The sequence below is a fragment of the Choloepus didactylus genome, chromosome 11 (assembly GCF_015220235.1).
Source record: "Choloepus didactylus isolate mChoDid1 chromosome 11, mChoDid1.pri, whole genome shotgun sequence".
NCBI classification, from domain to species: Eukaryota; Metazoa; Chordata; class Mammalia; order Pilosa; family Megalonychidae; genus Choloepus; species Choloepus didactylus.
Genome location: NC_051317.1, coordinates 66,762,490 through 66,782,606, shown reverse-complemented (window position 1 = coordinate 66,782,606; position 20,117 = coordinate 66,762,490). Strand labels below are relative to the sequence as shown.

The following is a 20,117-nucleotide window of genomic DNA, read 5'->3' as shown; positions in this document are numbered from 1 at the left end:
CGTTTGAATAGGTAGTGCTCTGAGCCAGTTTTTTTAGAAGTCATAACTTAATTTTGTGAACTAATATATTCCTGCTATTATTTAGCACTTGGGAATAATGTTGAGAGAAAGTTGAGATTCTTATGGAGATACATCCCTTAATTATTGAGGAGCTGATTCTGTTTCAAACTTGGGCTCTTCTGACCTTTGAAGGTAGTGCTGGACCAGACTGAGAGTTTGTAGGCATATTGTGAAGTAATCATTTCTATATTGTGGGTTTGAAGTATATAAATGCCTGGCTGCATTCCAAACCCAAGCATAAATTGTTTTCTTCTTCCATTATTTTGTAGTATCTCTTCCTCTTCTCCCCTTTATGAATACTGTTATTGGAGGGTAGTATGCATGTTCAAAGGGCTTTGTAAATTTATCATCAAATTTATTTCTATTTGTATGCAGTCTGGATAAATAAAAATTATAGGTGGGGTGGATAGTGTTTTTGTTATTCTCCATGCTAGTATGATCATAGTTTCTGATTACAAAATTTAAATATGTGGCCCAACAGTGAGACAGAATATTTGAAATTAAGAGTATCCTGGAAAGCGTAGAATGTTTCATTGCTAAATTCAAATACTCTTCCTGGCCCTCTAGTGATTGGATAAAAGGATAAACAGTATTTGGGAAGTTATTGCTGTATTAGAGCATCAAAACAGGACTTGAATTGCCATTTGCAGGGATTTTATTAACCTTGATCTGAATCCAGCGTAATTTCATGTGTTTCTTGTAATGAATAAAGAGTGAAGAGGCACGGAAGTTGTAAGCAGATTGCCAAGTAGTTTACTTTTAGTTACTGAGAAGGAGCAGCTTGCCAGATAAAAGTGCAATTAACTGTTTTAAATGTGTACAAATAGATGTTTTTATCAGTAGTGTCATACTTGGACGAGTCACGTCTTAAAATAGTACTGCTAATTATTTCCGTGTTTAGTGTTCATCCCTCATGTACTAAAACTTGTAATTGCCCTGTATTTTTCACTCGCAATTCTGTATAATGCACTCCCTAACCTTTACCACACAACCATCACCACCCCCCCCCCCACCCCCCAAGGAGGGAAGAAAAAATTCTGAGAGAAATAAAGTTGCAGGAAGAGAGAGAAGACTCCAGTGTTTGGAAACACATTTTGAGGTAGTTGAGCTGTGAATTCTAACATTTAGTTATTTGGCAGTTCTCTGTGTATGACCAGGTGGTAAGTGGAATATTACGGAACTTTGAATTCAGCACATGGATTGTAGAGAAGACATTTTAAAGCATGTCTATTAGATGTGATATGATATGATAGTATAAAATCACGATATTGGGATGTTTGCATACAAATAGCGATTTCTACCTATGCCTTGTGGTTTTATTATAGGCTATAATTTCTAGTATTATATTGAATGTCATAACTTGGTACAAAGTAGCTCAGATTAATTCTTATGTTATAAGGTGTTATATATCATATAAGAATATTTCTTACGTCAGATTTTATAGCTATATTTTTGAAGTTAGGTTTTAGATTAGCATAGCCTTAAAAAATCTTAAAATCACTTTGTATGTTTTAATAAGAACCTTAAAATTGTCTTTTTCTTCTTCCTCATGGTAGAATTCAGTATTAATGTATTCAGTTTTCAACATTGTTTTGCATATGTAAATATATATTATCTATTTAACTAAAAATGGAATAATTTAAAAAGATTCTGGCTGTTCTTCAAAAGAGAGTAAAAAGGAGATGATTAAGAGATTTATTTAAACTGTTACAGTTGTCTTTTACTGTTGCTTCTAACAGTTATTTTGTTTTATTAAAAATTTAGACTTCAATTTTGATGCATGAGTAGAATATGGTTAAATCAAGAGATATAGGGCTTGAATGAGGGCATGAAACATTTTGCTGAGGGAGAAACAATAAGGATATAGAATTTTAGGATAGTAATGTATGAGGGTCTTGAAAACAATACAGCGATATTAGAGCCTCTTTTCTTGTTAATGTTAAAATACCTGGTATAGTGAAAAAGCAGCAAAATTTTTTTTTTATTTTTTATAGAAGGATAACAGATCAAAAAACAAGTTTGTTGTAAATGTACAATTCTATGGATTTTGAGAAATTTAACACATTGGATAACCAGACTGAGATCAAGATTCTGAAAGTTGCAATACCCTAGAATCCCTCATTCTGCCTCCTTTGAGTCACTACTTTCTCCACTAATTATATCTATATTGTAAAAGTACCATAGAGAAAAATATATAGTGCCACTAAATGTTCATCTGGCATATTTGAATAAGAGTGGAATTGGAGATGGTATGTGTGTATAGGAAATATTATATTTATTTTATGCGTATTTGGATGATAGTCTAGAAATCATTTTATCTGCCCTTCCATTAAAGTAGGATCTACAATATCTGACAGGTGTCATCTTCTACGCAAACCTTCCATTAATGAGTAGCTTACTTACACAAGGTTGTCTGTTTCTTTGTTGAACAGCAGATAGTTACTGAAATTATTATATCAAATTAGCCAATAATCTAAAAAATGAATAAATTTCACTGATTGGTTCTATTTCTTTCCTTTGAAACAATTCTTTCATTCTTTTGTTTGATAAGTATTTGCAAATAAGAAGTAATAGGCATATCCAGGTTGGCCAGTGCTGCATGCTATTAGAGAGAGGTTCTTAACAACCTTTTCCTCTTGTCACGTAGGTCAATCACTAAGCATTTATTCAGCACCATTATGTGTCCAAAATTAGTTTGGTTGCTAGGTGCTTGAGACATGGTCTTTGATTACAAGGAATAGCAGCAGCGGCAGCAGCAGCTACCATATTTTGAACCATATTATATGTCAGGGACTGTGCTAAAAACATTTAATAAATTTTCTAATTTAGTCTTCCTACATACCTAGAAAATACATATTAATATCCCTATGTAACTCATGAGGGCAGTGACTAAAGGAGTATTTTCTGTATTGTAAGAGTGTTGATTTGGAATTCTCAGAAAGAAAACCAGAAACTGAGCTCCAAAATATAAATTTTAAGTATTTTGGATAAATTATTTCTAGAACTATTACATATTTCCTTCCTTTTTTAAGAAGAATGTACCAACTATATTTGAACTTTTTCTTTTTGGCTAGGGTCATCGTTCTGAATATTATTGTTCTGGGTAGGAGGACAATTTATTCCTACCTTGTGTAACACTGGATTAATCTTCCTTTTGAGTCTTGTGTGCTGCTTCATTGTTCTCATTTTACATTGCAATTATTGTTCTTATATTTAGCAATCCTTTAATTTTTGTTTTCACTTATTGTGCTATAGGATGGAAACTTGATAATTGGACTTAATATTATATGTAAAATAAGGATAAATAGGTTATGACTATGAGTTTTAAAGGGCCCTCTTGTGAATAATGTATATCCCCTTTTGTGAATAAACTTGGTGGTGATATCTAATTTGAATTTTTTAGTGTCATTTTTGGAGCGTTTATGTTTGCATCCTGATTGTTTTCCAGATAGCTAATTGTCTACAAAGCATAGTTCAAGGCAGGTAAGGTGTGACATGATATAGAGTTGGTACATATGTATATCATACAGATAGTAGGATTATATGAAGACAGGTAATAAGGTACAAAATATGACTAATATTAACAAAGTAGCATCTAATAATGCCCTGATTGCATGAAACAGAGACAGCCTGCCTCTGTAGCCAAGAACATGGGTTTTGCAGCTAGACAGATCTGGGTTTGAATCAAGACTGTCTCTTAAAGTTTATGACTTTGGAGTCATAAAATTACTCTTTCTGAGCATGTTTCTTCATCTCTGTTGGGAATAACACTTATTTGAGAAGTGAATGAGATGTTTATAAAATACTTATAATTCTTGGCACATAGAAATAAGTCGATGATAGATGTTCTTATTTTTATGGCAAAAGAAACAGAAAGATGAGGAAAGGGAGAGATCAGTGTGAACTGGAAAAAATCATAGAAAGGGGGGCATTTTTCAACTTTGATGCATGGGTAGAATATGGTTAAATCAAGAGATATAGGGCTTGAATGAAGGCATGAAACATTTTGCTGAGGGAGAAACAATAAGGATATAGAATTTTAGGATAGTAATGTATGAGGGTCTTGAAAACGATACAGCGATATTAGAGCCTCTTTTCTTGTTACATGTTAAAATACCTGGTATAGTGAAAAAGCAGTAAAATTTTTTAAAAAAATTTTTTATGGAAGGATAATAGATCAAAAAACAAGTTTGTTGTAAATGTACAATTCTATGAATTTTGAGAAATTTAACACATTGGATAACCAGACTGAGATCAAGATTCTGAAAGTTGCAACACCCTAGAATCCCTCATTCTGCCTCCTTTGAGTCACTACTTTCTCCACTAAGGTAGCCACTATGCTGACTTCCAACACCATATATTAGTTTTATTTGTTTTTTGACCTTTATATAATGTACTCATACAGTACATACTATTTTTTATCACCCATAGTGTTGTATATAGCATTAAAGTTATTTTAATCAAGTCTGCTAATGTATTTCAGGTATGTCATGATATGGATGGATTCTTTCCTTTTGATGAACAGTGAATTTATGTGGGTGAATACAGTTGGGAATAATTGCAGTAATATGTTTTCTTTAAACATTTTAAATCATTTTCTGACTACCTCCGTCTATTGCCTCTTTAGATTAACCATTTTCATTTAATAGGTTTTACCCAGTTAACATATCTAGAAAGGTGAATTTTTTTCTTTCTTTTTTTTTTTTTCTTCTTGAATGACTGTTTAAATAAAAATACATATAGAGAATCAGATTACTACAAAGTTCAAAGCTTTGGTTTAGAAAGAAAGTTAGAAAAACTATAATTCCAGTCCATAAGAGCTTTGTTGGGGCCTAATTAAATTGGTGAGATGATTACTACAGAGAAAAAAGGAGGTTAATAAACATTATTTAGTTTATATGTTAATGTGGAAATAGCAGTATGTTGTTTATGTGTTAGATTTACAACATGTATTTATAAATGTTTATCAAAATTGAAGAGTTGTTCGAGTACAAAATAAAGATGCTTCTCTTTGAAAGAACATACATATTTAAATGTCTGTCTTGTCCATGTCTCCCTTTTCTAAAAAAGAGCTGTAAAGGAACCATTATAATCTATGTTATCAGCTCCAGGTTTCATTTCCTTTCATGAGGAAGTCATGAAGTTATGTGACTTATTTTCTAATATATAGGTTAAAACTTCATGAGACTAAGTGAGGGTGCCTATAATCTTATTAACACATTGAAACAATCTCTATGATTATTTCTCTTTCCCTTTGTTTTTCTCAATTTGCTTATTGGTTTCTGTTTCTCTTTTTCTATTATTAGAATTTTTTCCCATACCTCTTTTCTTTTTTTAAATGCAATTTTATTGAAATATATTCACATACCATACAGTCATCCAAAGTGTACAACAGTTGTTCACAGGATCATCATATAGTTGTGTATTCATCACCACAATGATTGAACATTTTCATTATGCCAAAATATAAAAATAAGAATAAAAATAAAAGTAAAAAAGAACACTCAAAACATCCTATACCCCCTTCCCCCATTATTCATTTGCTTTCTGTCCCCATTTTTGTACTCATTTGTCCATATACTGGGTAAAGGAACCATGAGCCATAAGGTTTTCACAGTCACACGAGGTCATACTTATAATTGAGGGTGACTCTCAGGAGCAATTATAAGTAGGCTTAGCCTCTCCTTTGCAGTAACAAGCTTTATAAGGCAGGCCCCAAGATCGAGGGCTGAGTCTACTATACTGGTTGTTCCCAGTGCTTGCGAGAATGTCAGGAATTCCCCAGGTGGGGAAGTTTTATATTTCCATTTTTTTCCCCACTCCCTCAAGCGGGCTTTGCAAATACTTTTTATTCTCTGTCCAAATTACTCGGGGATGTATTGGGCTTCACACTCTCCTGTACAAACCAACCAGATCGCACTTCCTGTTCAAGGTTCCATGTAATTATGGTGTTTGAGTGGACCATCCAAGTTAAATTATATAGTGTGGTACAGAAAGTATAGATTTTGTACCAAATAAACATCTTTTCCTTTGGTCCCACACAGAAGCTGAAGTTTTAAAACATAGTTAATATCATCCTCTGCCCTTTCGTCTGATCTACCGCAGTCTCAACCAAGTCCACTTCTTTCATATCTCCAATTGAAGTCTGATCTCCTTTTCAGCCTCTTTAAGAGTTGCTGCATGGGGCAATGCCGACCCTCATAGCTGCCAAACTCTGGCTCTGAGTCCCAGGTGCCACACAGGCACCCGAAGTTTCAGAGACTGACTAAGTCATACAAAAACAGCTCAGCATCTCAGAATTTAGAAATAACTGTTGCAACTCTTGAATAGATGTGACTGCTGTAAGAGCTTACCATCTAGGAACCTTTGCATAAGTCTTCCCCTGATGACCCGTGCTCCCAGATTCAATTCTCAAGAGTTTTCACATTATTGTTAGTCCGTATTAGTGAGGTGTTGTAATGTTTGTCTTTTATTTCTGGCTTATATTTCATTCAACCTACTGTCCTCAAGGTCCACTGACCTAGTTGCATAACTCATAACTTCATTCCTTCTTGCCGCTACCCACTATTGCATTGTATGTATACACCACATTCACCATTCGGTTTATCAGTCATTGTACCCTTAGGCCACCTCCATCTATTGTAGATTATGAATACTGCCACCACAAATACCAGTGTGCAAATGTCCACTCGTGTCCCCGCTCTCAGTTCTTCCAAGTATATGACCAGTAATAGTGTTGCAAGACCATATGGCAGCCCCATACTTAGCTTCCTATTGAACCACTACACTGCCCTCCAGATGGACTGCACCATTCTTCTTCCCCACCAACAGTGAATAGGTACCTCCCTCTCCACATTTTCTCCAGCACTTGTATCCCTTTGTTTATTTTTCAAAAAGTTTTATTCAAACACCATTCACCCCATCCTCAGTAAACAATCAGTGATTACCCATATAATCACATAGTTATGCATTTACCACCATGAACTATATGGGGACATTTCCATTTCTTCTGCAGTGAAACTGGAAGAGGAGAAAAATAAATGAAGAATAAAAAAACATAGAAGAAAAAAATAAAATAGAATACAGTGAAAGGTCATACAACAACGACACCAGCAATCCCATACCACTCCCTTCCTTGTATCCCCCTCTTATAGACATTTAGCTTTGGTATATTGCCTTTGTTACAATTAATGGAAGCATATTACAATGTTACTGTTAACTATAGACTTTAGTTTGCATTGATTGTATTTTTTTCCCCATACCCTATGTTTTCAACACCTTGCAATGGTGACATTCATTTGTTCTCCCTCATGCAAAAACATTCTTATGTTAGTATACTTAATCACCATCGTTGACTACTTCAGGCTCCGTTAAGTTACATGGTCCCAGTTTTTATCCTCTTTCTTTCTGGTATCACATATGCCCCTAGCCTTTCTTTTTTACCCATATTCATACTCATCTTTGTTCAGAGTACTTTTGATATTGTTCTACCATCACAGAGTATTGTGCTATCTATTTCTGGATCTATACAGTCAATCCTGTTGAGCATTCTGTACTCCTTCAGCATCAGATGCCTGATCTCTATCATCTTTCTATCTCCTGATAAACTGTGTTCTCAGTACAACTTCCAAGTTTCACTCATTAATGTTAGTTCATATTACTGAGACCATATACTATTTGTCCTTTTGTTTCTGGCTAATTTCACTTGACATAATGTCTGCTGTCTACCATTTTGTCTTTTGGATTTTATGTCATATCTTATTTTTATTTTTTTCTCTTTTTATCCTTACTGATAGTCTTCATTTTTATGCTCTTCTCTGAACCTCTTTCCTGTCTTTTCCTATCTGCCTGTAGTGCTCCCTTTAGTATTTCTTGTAGAGCAGGTATCTTGTTCACAAATTCTCTCAGTGTCTGTTTGTCTGAAAATATTTTAAACTCTCCCTCATTTTTGAAGGACTGTTTTGCTGTATATAGAATTCTTGTTTGGCAGTTTTTCAGTATCTTAATATATCACATTACTGCCTTTTTGCCTCCATGGTTTCTACTGAGAAATTCGCACATAATCTTATTGAGCTTCCCTTGTTTGTGATGGATCACTTTTCTCTTGCTGCTTTCAGAATGCTCTTTGTCTTTGACATTTGATAATCTGATTATTAAGTGTCTTGGAGTAGGTCTATTTGGATCTTTTCTGTTTGGGGTATGCTGTGCTTCTTGGTTCTGAAACTTTATGTCTTTCATAAGAGATGGGAAATTTTCAGTGATTATTTTCTCTATAATTGTTTCTGTCCCTTTTCTCTTCTTCTGGGATGCCCATGACACGTATATTCAGGGACTTCATGTTGTCATTCAGTTTCCTGAGACGTTGCTCGTATTTTTCCATTCTTTTCCCTATCCTTTTATGTATAGGATTTCAGATGTCCTGTCCTCCATCTCACTGATCCTTTCTTCTGCCTTTCCAAGTCTGCTGTTGTATGTCTCCATTGTGTTTTTCATCTCTTCTTTTGTGCCTTTCATTCCCATAAGTTCTGCCATTTGTTTTTTCAGGCTTATGAATTCTTGGTGGTCACGCAGTGACTTCTTTATATCCTTCATCTCTTTTGCCACATTTTCCTTCAGCTCATTGACTTGGTTTAGAAGATTTATTTGAACGTCTTTAATTAGTTGTTTCAACTCCTGTATCTCATTTGAAGTATAAGTTTGTTCCTTTGACTGGGCCATAACTTCGTTTTTCCTAGTGTGACTCGTAGTTTTTTGTTGTCTAGGCATCTGGTTCCCTTGATTACCCCAGTCAGATTTTCCCAGACCAGACAGGCCCAGGTCTCAGGAGGGGGGTGTAATCAGTATCAGGTTTCCCTGAGGATGAGACCCAGGAAGTTGTCTGTGCTTTTCTTGTCCTCCCCAGCAGTGGCTCTTGTCATCTCACAGCTCCCCACTAATATAAAGACATGTGGTACCTTTAATTCTCAGTAGACCCTGTCCTATCCAGGGGCCGAGTGTTTTTTTTTTTCCCCCAGGAATTGGGTTTTGAATTCTCTGAGGAAGGGTAGCCTCTTGATCTGCTCCCCCCTCCCCCCCTTTCTTAGGGAAGATACATCATTTAGGGAATTATCTCCTTCACCTGATGTCTTCCTTTGTCTCTCTGACCCTTTTAACTCCACCCTTGCCTGGATCAGAGCTGACAATTAAATGCCTGAGGCTTTCTCTAATGAGCTACTTAGAATGAGAGGAAAAAAAAGAAAAAAGAAAGAAATCCCCTTTTCAGAGCCAGTTCCAAGCCCCCCATTTTTGCTAGTTGACCGGAGTTGGTACCTGTTTCTATGTGCCCATTTTCTTGGGGCACAGCCATTTTTCAGTATTTTGAGCTCAGCTGTCTGCAAAAGCTTCTGTTTTCATTTATTTATTGCTGTTACTTTTTTTCTGTCACTCTCACCTCCTCTCTGCCTGGAGAGACCTCAGGGTTCCTTTCCTGCTTGCTCCGGGCTTATCTGTGCTCGCAGCTTGTATTCAGTAGTCCATATTCATTAACCAAAACTGCCATTGGAGCTTTGTTGAGTTACTTTCCCTTGCTCCTAGTAGACTCTTCTTTTTTCCACAGGGAAGTGTTCCAACTCAGCCTGCCATGCCATGTGGGAGGGATGCCAGCTCTGCAGTTTGGGGGGGTTTACTTACAGTTCTATCCTGTGATCTCAGCCATTCCACCCTTTCCAGACTGGTGTATGATGTGTGTCCAGTCATGGAAGTCCCCCAACAGTTGTTCCAGACTATTTACTAGTTGTTCCTGGTTATTTACTAGTTGCTCTCGAGGACTAACTAAATTCTACACCTCCCTATGCTGCCATTTTGCCCCACCTCCTCTTATCTTTAATAGGATGTTCTATAGAAATGGAGTATATTTTTATTTTTCTGTACTTGATGGTGTTTATGTTCCCTAATTTAAATTAAATTTCAATTGTCTGTTAAAGGCTTTTTTTAAAAGTTAATCTCAGTTGATTTTTTCCACTGAGAGTTGGTGATGTTTTTTTTTTTGTTTGTTTTTTTAATTACTTTTATTTAAAAATTTCTAAAATTTACAAACATTTTATACCCACCAAGCGGCAGCTTCCTCCTCCTAGTGACTTCTAATCTACTTTCTGTTTTTACATATTTGCTGTTTCTAGTTATTTCACACAAGTGAAATGATACAGTATTTGTCGTTATATTGCTTGCTTATTTCATTCATGGTTCATCCATGTTGCATGATGTCTTAGAACTCCATTCCTTCTTACGGCCTAATAATATTCCATTGCATATATACCACATTTTGTTTATCTGTTTATCTGTTAATGGACGCTTCATTTGTTTGCATATTTTGACTATTGTAAATGATGCTACTATGAGCGTTGGTGTACATGTATCTGCTTGAATCGCTGTTCTCAGTTTTTTTGAGGGTATACCCAGGATATACCCAGTAATGAAATTGCTGGGTCTTATGGTAATTCCATATTTAACTTTTAGAGGAATTGCCATACTACTTTCCACAATGGCTACACCATTTTACATTCTTACCAACAGTACACAAGGTTACAGTTTCTCTGCATTCCCTTCTGACACTTCTTTACCATTTTTTAAATAATAGCCTTCCTAGTTTGTATAAAGTGGTATCTCATTGTGGGTTTGATTTCCATTTCCCCAAAGACTAATATGTTGAGTAGCTTTTCATGTGCTTATTTATCATTTATATATCCTCTTTGGAAAAATGTCTGTTCAGCTCCTTTGTCCATGTTTTAGTTGGGTTGTTTGTCTTTTGTTCGTTGAGGTGTGAGAGTTCTTTATATATTTAGGATATAAAACTCTTATCAGATATATGACTTATAACTATTTTCTTCCATTTGAGGTTGTTTTTTCACTTTCTTGATAATGTTCTTTGATGAACAAAAATTTTAAGTTTTGAAGAAGTAGAATTTATCTATTATTTCTTTTGATGCTTATACTTTTGGTGTCATATGAATCCAATGTCTTGAAGACTTGTCCCTATGTTATCTTCTAATAGTTTCATGGTTTTACCTGTTACATTTAGGTATAATCCATTTTGAATTAATTTTTATATATGGTATGATGTATCTAGTTTCTTTTGCATGTGGGTATCCAGTTTTCCCAGCACCATTTATTGAAGGAGTATTCTTTGCCTATTGCATGTACTTGCCACCCTTGTAGAATATCAATTTTCCATAGATGTGTGGGTCTATTTCTGGACTTCCAGTTCCATTAGTCTATATGTTTATCCTTGTGCCAGTACCAAACTGTTTTGACTACTGTAGCTTTGTAGTAACTTGAAATTAAGGATTGTGAGTCCCCCATTTTGTTCTTCTCTTTGAAAATTATTTTAATTCTTCAGGGCCCCTTGCAATTCCATATAAATTTTAGGTTTGACTTTTGCATTTCTGAAGGAGATACTCTTGGAATTTTGATAGGTATTGTGTTGAGTCTATAGATTGCTTTGGTATTATTTACATCTTAACAATATTAAGTCTTCTAATCCATGAACATGGGATTCCTTGCAGTTTAGTTAGGTATTCTTTAGTTTCTTTCAGCAGTTTTGTTTCAGTGTGCTGTCTTTTCACCTCCTTGGTTAAAATTATTTCTAGATTTTTATCCTTTTAGATGCTATTGTAAATGGTTTTTTAATTTCCTCTTTGGGTCCTCCAAAGCTAGTAAATAGAAATGCAATTAACTTTTGTGTATTGATTTTATACCCTAAAACTTTGCTGGAGTTTATTCATTTATTTGTTTATTAGCTTTAGTAGATTTTTTTTTTTTTTTTTTTTGGTGAATTCCTTTAGGTTTTCTATATATTGGGTCATGTCATCTGTTAAGAGATGTGGTTTGACTTCTTTCTTTTCAATTTGGATGCCTCTTTTTTTTTTTCAATTAAAGAAATTGTAGGTTTACTGAAAAGTTTTGCAAAAATATAGAATGCTTCGTGAATTTGTGTGTCATCCTTGTGCAAGGGCCATGCTAATCTTCTCATATTATTCCAGTTTTAATATATGTGCTGCAGAAGTGAGCACTAATTTGGATACCTTTTATTTCTTTTTCTTACCTAATTGCTCCGGCTAATTTCTAGTACCACATTGAATAGCAGTGGTAAAACAGACATCCTTGCCTTATTCCTTGATTTGAGGGGGAAAACTTTCATCTTTCACTATTGAGTATGATGTTGGCTGTGGGTTTTTCACAAGTGGCTTTTATCATGTTGAGAAAGTTCCTTTTTCTTCCTGGTTTTCTCAGTGTTTTTATTAAGAAAGGATGATGGATTTTTGTCAGATTGTCTTTTCTGTGTCAAAATTATCATTTGTTTCTTTCCCCCTTCATTTCAGTAATATGATCTATTTCACTGATTGATTTTCATATGTTGAGCCACCTTTGCATTCCTTGGATAAATCCCACTTGGTCATGGTGTATAATACTTTTAATATGCTTTTGTATTTAGTTTGCTTATAAACTAAAGGATTTTTGCATCTGTATTCAGAAGGAAAATTGGCGTATAATTTTCTTGTGCTTTTTCAGTGTTTCAGTATATTACTGGACTCAGAATGAATTAAGTGTTTCAGTGTTTCTTCCTCTTGAGTTTTGAAAGAGTTTGAGATGCATTAGTGCTAATTCTTTAAATATTTGATATAATTTACTAGTGAAGCCATCTGGTCCTGGACTTTACTTTGATGGAATGTGTTTTGGTTTGCTAAACTGCCGGAATGCAATATACCAGAAATGGGCTGACTTTTTTAGTGGGGATTTGTTAGGTTGTAAATTTACAGTTCTAAGGCCATGAAAAGGTCCAAATTAAGGCATCAAGAGGAAGATACCTTCTCTGAGGAAAGGCTGCTGGCATCTGGGGTTCCTCTGTCAAATGGGAAGACACATGGTGATGTCTGCTGGATTTCTCTCCTGGGTTCTGGTTTCAGTGGCTCTCGCTAGATATCTCTAGCTGTTTCCTTCTGAGCATCATTGGGTCCTCTCTTAGCTTCTCCAGGGTAAACTGGATTTCATCTCTTAGCTTCTTTCAGCTCTGTGAGTTTCATTTTTCTTTTGTCCTCTCATAAAGGACTCCAGAAAGGAGATTAAGACCCACCTTGAATGGGCTGGTTCACATCTCCATGGAAACAACCTAATCAAAAGGTCCCACCCATAATATGTATGCATCCATGGAATGGATCCTGGGGTATATGAAAGCTCCAAACCACCACAGGATGTTTTTGATTATTGATTCAACTTCTCGTTATACATCTGTTGAGACCTTCTTTTTCTTTTTTCTTTTTTTTAAATTTTATTTTGAAATAAATTCAAACTTACAGGAACAGTTACAAAAACAATACAAACCCCATACACAGAACTCCAGTATACCCCGACTCCCGCCCCGATACCCCTGTCCATCAACTTTAACATCATGTCACACCACCATTTTTCTTTCCCTCCCTGCCTCCCTCCCTCCCTCCCAATCATCCATCATCTATTGCTCTGTCTTCTGAACATGAGAGCAAGCTGCACATATCCTTGAACAACCAATATGATTCACATATACATTTCCCATGAAAAAGAACATTCTTTTATGCAATCCCATTAAGCACAGGTAAGAAGTTCAAGAAATCCAACGTTGATACAAAGCTTACATTCTATATTTCCTGTTTTTTTTGTGTCCCTTTGAGCTTCTTCTCCTCCGTCCTCAGATCCCATCCAGGATCATCCTTGGCATTTAATTGTCATTATCTGTTTAGACTGTCTTTTTTTTTTTTTTTTCAATTGTGGAAACATATATACAAACTAAAGCTTCCCATTCCACCTCCTCCCTAGCATTCCATTAGTGGGATTAATCACATTTAGAATGTTGCAATGCTATCACCTTCCCATCTATTACTAGAAATTTCCCTTCACCCCAAACAGAAACCCTACACTCATTTCTTAACTTCCCATTGCCCCTTCCCCCACTTCTGGTAACCCATACTCTACTTTTCATCTCTATGGTCATATTCTCTGATACTTTCTTTGTGTTTACCGTGGGGCTTAAATTTAACCTCTTTAATCTATAACAATCTTGTTTTTCTTTGATACCAACTTAACTTCAATGGGACACATAAACTATGTTCCTATATTCCTCCATTCCCCCACCTTTGTGTAGTTCTTGTCAAAAATTACATATTTTACATGGAGTCCAAAACCACTGATTTATCATTACAGTTTATGTATTTTAGATCCTGTAGGAAGTAAATAGTGGAGTTAGAAATCAAAAATACAGTAGTATTGGTATTTATATTTACCATGTAATCTTTACTGGAAATCTTTATTTCTTCATGTGGTTTCAGTCAATTGTTTAGTGTCCCTTCCTTTCAGCCTGCACAATTCCCTTTAGCATTTCTTATAGGACTGATCTACTGGTGATGAAGTCCCTCAGCTTTTGATTATCCAGGAATGTTTTCATCTCCCCCTCATTTTTACCCTCCAGTTGTTTGTGACTTTTCTAAGTCTCTCATGGTTGCTGACTTCTATTTGTATTCCATTGTGGTCAGAGAATGTGCTTTGAATAAATTCAATTTTTTAAAAAATTTATTGAGACTTGTTTTATGTCCCAGCATATGGTCTATTCTGGAGAAAGATCCGTGATCACTATAGAAGAATGTGTGTTCTGGTGATTTGGGATGTAATGTTCTATATATGTCTGTTAAATTTCTCTATATCTCTCTCTCCTTTGTTTATCTGTCGGTAGGGCTACTTTTAGTATCTGAAGTATGGTAGGTCTTTTATTAGCAAAATCTCTCAGCATTTGTTTGTATAGTCATGGTTTTCATCAGATTTGGGGAGTTTTGGGCCATTATTTCTTTAAATGTTTTTCTGTCCCTTTGTCTTTCTCTTCTTCTCCTAGCCATCCTATGACACATATATTGGTTTGCTTGATGGTTTCTCACGGGTTCCTCAGCCTCTGTTCATTGTTCTGATGTTTTTCATTCTGTTCCTCAGACTGCATAATTTCAATCATCTTATCTTCAAGTTTTCTGATCTTCTGTCTGCTCCAGCTTGCTTTTAAACCCTTTTATTAAAGTTTTCACTTTATTTCTTAAACTTTTAAGCTGTGGAATTTGTTTGATTCCTCTATAATTTCTAACTTATTGAAATTTTCTTTTTTTCTTAATTTCCTCTAGTTTGTCCATGCTTTCCTTTATTTCATTGATCCTTTTTAAGAGAGTACATCTAAGATCTTTTATTATTAATTCCAATGATTGGGTTTTCTCTGGGATAGTTTCTGTCAAATCCTTTCTTCCTGTGACTGGGCCATAGTTTCCTTTCTCCTTATATCTTTGTAATTTTGGGGTTGAGGACTGGACATTCTGCATATTATATTGTAGTCATTCTGGAAACCTACTCCCATTTTTCAGTCCTCAGGAATTTCTAATTTTTACATTTCAAGGGGCGACCATCTGTTTTTGAGTTTTCCTCAGGGATCTGTCAGACAAAAAGAAAAAAAAAAGGAAAGAAAAGAAATGAAAGACAAGCAAGCAAAATAAAAGAAGGTGCACTGCCCTCTTCAAGTCTTCTTATAGATGCGATTGGGAAGCTGGAAGCTGGAATTGATGTTTTGGTAGGAAAAGATTTCCATCTCATAATGATTCTCCCCAAGAATTTAGAACTATTTCATAGTAAATTGGTTAACTATTTGAAAGCAGTTGTCATCAAGTGCTTAGCATAGATTTATAGGATAAAGAAAATTTTATTTATTTCAGCATTCAAAGACAATACAGTAAATGTGGAACAAATTATGAAAAAATATTGAATTATGCCAGAGGTGAAGAACTTTATGATGAATTTCATTTTCTAAATGATGATAATTTAAAACATTACTATTCAATTTATTTTAAAGATTTTTAAAAATGTTTAAAACTTACATGCATATATATTCTTTTGAAGTTTGGGAAACAATGAATTTGAAATTCCCTGATGATGGAAACATTTAATAACCTTGAAAGATCCTTGCTGATTATGAGTATACAGTATTTAGTTTATTGAGCTGATTTAAACTGATTATGGATTATTAGCTACCAAAATAATACCTGTTTTTAGTGGCATAGTTCGAGTGATTGCTTATGTGAGTCCATTAAGACTGACAAAATGCAGTGAGTCTATATTTTTAGCCATGTTTTTCAGTATTGTATTACTTACTGCTTTTGCATACTGGCACATCATTTTGTTCAACTGTATTAAATAACTTGTCCTAGAACAGAGCTGAAGTAGTATGTATTGTAAACTGGGCTATCTAACATGATCAGAACTTGGTCTAAAATGACATTTTGATTATTAAAACATTACCAAATTTGAAGCGTCTATCAAATAATGTGGTGGTATAGCAGACATTCCAGGAATTATTTATTTCTAAGTAAATGTTTGCTTTTGAGCAGTTTCCTTGGAAGATTATGTACTTGTTCCAGTGATGTTACCACTGTTTAAAACATTTAAAAAATTCTGCTTCTGAAAATTGCTGAAGGTTATAATATAGTCCTTTAAATATGCTGTTTGGTTTGTCGTTTGGGAATGAATTGGAGTTTGGGAAATGTCAAATGTAAAATGAAATCAAATTGGGGGAATTCAGTGATTCATTAATTTATTCACTCAATTTGAAAAGAATTTATTGAATACTTGCTGTAGTCTAACATTGTATTAAGTATTGGAATGTTGTGCTTAACAAGTTAGATAATTTTATTTTTTTAAACTACTAGCAATATGTGATTACTACCATTATAGTCTAGTCCCTGGCTACCTTTGCAATCACTCTCATTTCCTGGCTCTTCCTTTTCAGTTTGTTTGATGAAATGGCTTCCTTTCTATGCATTCCTAATCATAGTCTCTTTTCAGGACCCTTGCACCTCAGTTACCTTCTATCTGGATTATTCTCCACCCAGTAATCGTATGGCTTGCTCCTTTGCTTCATTTAACAGTCTGTTCAAATGTCACCTTATAAGTGAGGCCCTCGCTGATAATTCTACCTAAAGTAGTTCTCATCTCCTTCACTTTCTGTCTTTTATGTTGCTTTTTCTTCCTTAGCCCTTGTCACTACCGACATTACAGTATATATTTATTTTTTTTGTTTTCCTAGAACGTTAGTTTCATGAGGACAGGTATTTTGTTTTGTTAACCGTTGTATCCCCAGTGTCTTGAATAGCCCTGGAACATTGTATGTGTTAGATAAGTACATGTTGACTGAATAAATGACATCAAATTTGTGTTTTAGCTTACAGGCTCCAGACCAGTTTTTTCATTGCTTACTCAATATCTTAACCATGTGGTCAAGCACATCAAACTTTCTATGTTTTGAACTTACTAATTATCCTATTATTCGAAAAATCTTTGTATTTCCCATCTGAGTTAAGAGCAGTACTTTAATTGGGCCAAATCAGAAACCCGGGAGACATCCTAGCCTCCTTCTTTGTCCTTATTTCACACATCAAATTTGTGACCAGATGGTAATGATTTTATCTCTGAAATACTATGAAATCTGTTTTTTCAATTTCTGATGCTATGTACTTATTCAGACCCCTAGTTCCTTTTCCTGAATGATTGCATTGGCTTCATAACTTCTCTGCTTCCCCAGTCTCCTCTCTTCACTGTAATCGACAATAAGTTTTCCGTGAAGTAAATCTTAACTTCCCTACCAGGTTGAACATCTTCCTTCTTTGGACTTCTATAGTATATTACATACTTATTTTCTTATAATATTCATATAATTTCTGCCTTCCTCAGTCACCACTGATCAATGTTGATTAACCTTTACTGGGTGCTGGGTACTGTTTTGCTGCTGATACTATGGTAAAAAGATTGAGTCCCTGCCCTTGAGGAGCTTTTATTCTATTGGGAAAAATACACACAATAAACATGTGAACAAAAAATTTTAGGTACTGATAAATGCTCTGAGTAATGTACAATTGGGTATGTGAAAGAGAATTGATCAGTGGTTAGTAGGTCAGAGAAAGCTTCTCTGAGGTGGTGATACTTAGTTGACAAGAGGCTGATGAGTAGGCAGCCATTTGAAGATACAGGGGGAAAAGTCTTCCAAGTAGAAGGAAGGAACATCTAGTACAAAGCCTCTGGGATAGGAAAGAGCCAATATGGAAAATGAGAGGGCAAGTGGAGGAATATATCAGACTGGTAAGCAAGTAATAACTGGACAGTGGTACACTTGCAAGGAGAAGCCATTGTAGGGCTTTAAGCAAGGGACTGATGGGATCTGATTATTCCTTAGAAAGATCACTCTGACTGCTAAATGGATAATGGACTGTAGACCCTGGAGCAGACTGTGTGTGGTATATGTCACTAAATCAATGTTAATTGAATGAATAAGTAAATGAATTAATACCTTTCACTTTGGTCACAAGGAAGGCAAGGTTATCTAGTTTGAATCACTTGAGACTCAAGTCTCATGGTTTTAAGAAAGCAGGACAGCCTACATTGTAGAAATTATGATTGTATTAAAATTTTACTTTTAAAGTTATGTGTGAATAACCCTAATTACTTTAATATTTTGAGTACCAAAAAAAAGCTTGAATTATCATTAATTTTAATGACAGTTCCTACTTCGTCACTATGGATGGAAATGCCGTATTCATTCATTCATTCATTTATTGAGTGTTTACCATAGGCAGAGTATTCTGCCAGGTTCTCTGGCATTTCAAGGGTGAGGTTACAAGATAAATCGCACCTTGTTCTTAATGGAACTTTCAGTTAGTTGCTGGTCCTTAAAACAATGTAGACTGAATGGATAGTTAAGTTAGACAGATAAATCAGGAAGCCCAGAAGGGAATTATTAGCCTAATGTAATCTCAGTAAAAAAAAAAAAAAGATTCTGTTCATTTGATTTACTTTCCTGATGCTGCTGCTTTATGCTTTTATTTAGATGTATCTATCCTTGGGAATGTGGAGTAATAGGGACAATAGGAGAACGGGTGAAGTTAATGTTACCTTTGTTTTCTTTCGTATTTGAAAAATTCTGAATTTGAGCTCTTCTAAATTTACCTTCCTTGGTGAAAAGAAACTTTTTGGATCCTGTGAATGTAAGTTGAATATTTATAAGTCAGTTATGTAGCAAATAACAATAAAAGCTGTGGTAAAATTCTTATTCTTTTATATCTTTATTTCTTCCCATCTTTATGTGTTGATTTTTCCCCCTCTTGAACAGTATGATTTTGTCCTCCTGCCAACATCCGTGGACTGTGAATACTTTGGAAACAGTTGTTTTCCTTGAATCTTAAGTAGAACGGTTCATAGGAATTTACCTTATTTTTCAACTTTTATTAATTTTTTAGGTTTGTTTGTACATATCCACTTTTTAAATAAATGAAGTCTCTGCAATCTGGTCTCTTATCATTTAGACTTTCAGCCAGTTGTTAAAGCTAAAAATCTTTATTGTTCTTTATTTCTGCTTTCTAATTCTGTGTCTGAACATTTATTCATCTAACATATATTTATTTTTATGTGCCAGACAGTGTGCTAGGATTTTTTTTTGTGGGAATCATAGCATAAACATGTTTGTATCTTCGGTAAAGTAAAACCATCTACTTCAGGGCTGGCAGATACTGTGTGCTTTTGTGGCAAGGTCACTCAGCACTCACAGCACACTTTTCCCTGAGCTACACTGGTACTTCCTAATCCTGCTCAGTGTAGCAGTCCCAGAAGCATTACAATTGACACTAAGAGTTGAAACCTATTTTGCCGTAACAAGTACAATTGAAGGATATCTTGGTTTCTGTTTGTTGATTGAGGGATGATTTGCACTTTTATAAAATAGATGAGGGCAACAACTATTCATTTAACTGTGTTTTTTGTTGTTGTTGTTAGCATTTCCCAGATAAAATGTTGTTGGTTAAGTCATTTGGGGCATTGTAATAGTCTAAAATAATAAAAAATAAGTGAAAGGTTATGAAAATTTTGGACTAGTGATTTGCCTTTAAAACATGATGGAAACTGTACTTTCTGTATGAATTTTTTGTAAACCTACAACTGCTCTAATAAAAATGAAAAAGAAAAAGTAAGACGTGGCCTAT

General features: G+C 34.8%; 1 protein-coding gene and 1 non-coding gene across 5 annotated transcripts in view; one reads left to right on the top strand and one right to left on the bottom strand.

Moving 5' to 3' along the window:
* RICTOR (RPTOR independent companion of MTOR complex 2) overlaps window positions 1–20,117 on the top strand; it is a 162,247-nt gene that overhangs the window by 8,157 nt on the left and 133,973 nt on the right. The window lies entirely within an intron of this gene.
* LOC119506601 lies at window positions 12,002–12,107 on the bottom strand. The gene has a single exon (XR_005211015.1). It is a non-coding gene; the product is annotated as a U6 spliceosomal RNA (small nuclear RNA).